We start from the raw sequence: 3,537 nt of genomic DNA, 5'->3' as shown, positions 1-3,537 counted from the left end.
AAGTATCTGAGGCCCTGATGACATCAGAAGCCACCAAAGCAACCCTACATCACTTTTTTTTTAAAGATTTTAGTTGCATGTGTCTGTGACTGAGTGCCCAGAAAGCATACGAGGTCAGATCCCCTGGAACCGGAGCTCCCTGCGCTTGTGAGCTGCCTGATGTAGGTGCTAGGAACTGAACTTGGGTCTTCTGCATGTGCGGTATACGCTCTCACCTGATCAGCCGTCTCACCAGCCCCAGTCCCTCCTTTCTTTAGATCCAACTTCCCTGCTGTACGCAGCTCTAGTTCCGAGTCACTTACTGTTTTAGTAGAAAGAGCCAGCCTTCAAATGAGCAAAGGGAGGCAGTGGAGCAAAGCGCACCAGCTTCACACACACACACGCGCACGCACACACACACATGCATGCACGCACGCATACACACACAAATACACACACGCACGCACGCATACACACATGCAAGAGTGTACACACACATGCAAGCACACACGCATGCACACACATACACACATGCACGAGTGTTCACGCGCATGAACACACACGCACACACATGTACACACATGAGTGTGCACGAGTGTACACACACGCATGTGCATGTACACACGCACGAGCGTGCACACACAGTCTCACACACACACACACACACACACACACACACATGGCCTCTAAGCTGGCCACTCAGCTTCCTTTAGACTCATGTGAAGGTGTGAGGGCCTATAAGTGGGGGAACCAAGGTGAGTTCTGAGAAAGGAAAGCAAGAAACAGAGTTCCACAGGACTATCTTCACGTCGCTTCCACACATTAACTCATCTTCATAACCATCTAGAGGGTACTACTGTCCTGACCTCATAGGACAAAGCCTTGGTCAGTTCCAAGGTTTGCTCCAGAGAGACACTCAGTGGGCCCATGCAGGTTCAGTTCAGGCCCATCACCCGGGTGATCTGTGCTACCATGCTTGGCCTCACAGCCTCAGGACAAGGGAACTTGATCCCTTACCTGAAAGGGCCTCTAACCTCTGCTTCCAAACAGAAACTCCCTATGATTTGTCCTGGCTAGCCATGAGTGCTGGGTAGGAACAGGGCCAGGACCCCTGGAGTGGCAAGCCACTTGCCACTAAAAAATTCCCACCTGGAAGCCTGAGACCCATATTTCTTAAAAATGAGGGCAACGTTATGTTACATAAACTTATTAGTTATGTAAACTTATATAAGCTAAGTATTTGCAGACCTTTATGAATTTTTTGATAAACATTCTATTTGTGTGAAAAAGAAGTCGGGTAGGATCCCACTCCATAATATGAATCGGGTAAAGAAGCATGGATATTATTGCAATCTGTTTTGACTTCCTAAAATAAATGTCCTAAATGAAGGGAAGAAGACATTCTTCAAGTAAGGTTTTCGATCAAGTGCTCTAATTACCCTCTCACTCCCACCCTCCTGGTCTTCCCTAAGAGGTTCAGTTCTCCTGGCAACCCACCCAACAGCATCACATGGGGATGAGATGGGGGAGTCTACTGAAGGCTCAGGAACCTTGCCACAGAGACTCCATCCAATACATCTGTCTACACTGGGGTGACTCACTCCACAAGGAGATGCCAGTGTGACCTAGAGAAGAGGGCTAAGCCATAGAGAAGGCAGAGACAGCAGTCCTGAAGCCCTTGGAGTGAACGGGCGTAACGAGGAACGGAATGGGCGTAATGAGGAGCTGCGGTTGGTTGCCTGAGCGCTGATGAGAGAAGAAGCAGAACTACAGCAAAGTCCTGAGGCAGAGGTGACTATGGGCTCTCCAAGCTGAGAGATAGGAGAGCTCACAGCATGTGACGGCACGGTGTTTCCCAGCAGCCACACTGGTCCTCCACAAGAGCATCGGGGTTCCTAGTCAACCATGCACACACGAACCTCAAGGGTGCCTTGCCAAGCAGCAAGCTGACTCTTGGGGGGCTTACTTCAAAAGCAAACAGAATATGAAAAGATCTCAAAAAGGCACTCCTCATTTCAAGGAAAACCTGAAAAGCCGGGCTGTTCTTAAGTCTCTGTACAGCTGTAGCAGGCCTCAAGCCCCCCCCCCCCCCCCGCTTCCTCTTCCTGTTCTGTGTTTCCTGGACTCTCTCTAACACACCCAACCATCCAGGGCAGGAGACCACCAGCTGTTCATTCTGGAAGCCTAGCATCACCTGCTGTCTGGGAGCCAAATGAGGTTGGGGAGGGGTGCTGAGGAAGTCACTAAAGGATAGAAAGGAACGGTCCATTATCTGTTGTTTACAGCGTACATTCCATTCAAATCCTGGGTCTGCCCCAACCATGCCCGATCAAGTTCGGCTCTATTGTGCCTGCTTCTCCACTGGTGAAACAGCATCAACACAATACTGGCAGTGCTCAGAACAAAGCATTTGGCCAGTGACTGCTAAATACATTAAGCGCTGAGAGCATGAGGTCTGGACAAACTACTCCCCACTCAGTGATCAGGGATGACGTGTTCCCTCTCCCAGCCCTGTGTCTGTAGCTACAAACAATGGGCTAGCTCCTTTCAAAGTCAGAATTGATGTTAAATAATCCATCTAAAAGCATCAAAGGGAGACACAACCAAGGCCACAATGTAAAAGTTTAAGATGAGTGAAAAGGATTCCATTGTTTTCGTCTGCACTCCTGAACCAAAACCAAGGTTGCTAACCCACTTGTTTCCTTCTGGGCAGAACTTGCCCAGCGATCTCTACCACGATTGACCAGATCCAAATTTGATTGTCATATAGTCAGACCCAGGGTTTCAAGAATCACTTTGTAAAAAAATTTGGGCTGGGAGGCAGCTCAGCTAATAAATTACTTGCTGTGTAAGAGGATCTGAGTTCAACTTCCAGAACCCATGTAAAAAGGACAGTTGAGGCAGCACTGGGAAAGTGGACTGGTGGGTCCCTGGGGCTCACTGGGCAGCCAGTCTAGCATAATGGGCAAGTTCTCTGCCAGTAGGAGACCCTGTCTCAAAAACATGGACAGTATTCTGATATGAGGTTGACCTTTGGACTCATGTGTACCTGCACACACATGAACATGCATACGGATGTGCGCCTGCACACACACATACACACAGTTATCAGGGTATAAAATGTCAGAGTGCGCGGATTTGATATGGGTGAAGTTTCAGTAAACGCTGAGGGTGGGACAGACATGCTCTGGTCTTATTCTGAGGACAATATCTACTGCAAACCCTGGACTCGTGAGCATCTTGCTCAGGTGCCCAGTAGATGTGGCCTGAGTGGGCACAGGGCAAACCCCCAGACCCACTTGAAGATCAACAGCAGTCATGCTGCCTGGAGCCCTCCCCACAAGCTAGCCTGTCTACCCTACTTGGCCCCATCCTGGACCCTCCCTTGCCCTCCCCAGCTCCCATCTATCCCATTTTTCTCATTCTCTTTCCTTCAAGGAGTCCATTTGCTCTCTCCCGTCTGGCTCTTTCCTGTTTCCTGTGGACTTTACTCTCCCCCTCTGTCATACCCCCGGCCCCCCTCGCCACTTTTACCTCCTTTCCTAGGACACAGACACA

The sequence above is a fragment of the Mesocricetus auratus genome, unplaced genomic scaffold (assembly GCF_017639785.1).
Source record: "Mesocricetus auratus isolate SY011 unplaced genomic scaffold, BCM_Maur_2.0 Super-Scaffold_100007, whole genome shotgun sequence".
NCBI classification, from domain to species: domain Eukaryota; kingdom Metazoa; phylum Chordata; class Mammalia; order Rodentia; family Cricetidae; genus Mesocricetus; species Mesocricetus auratus.
This window is presented reverse-complemented; position numbering follows the sequence as displayed.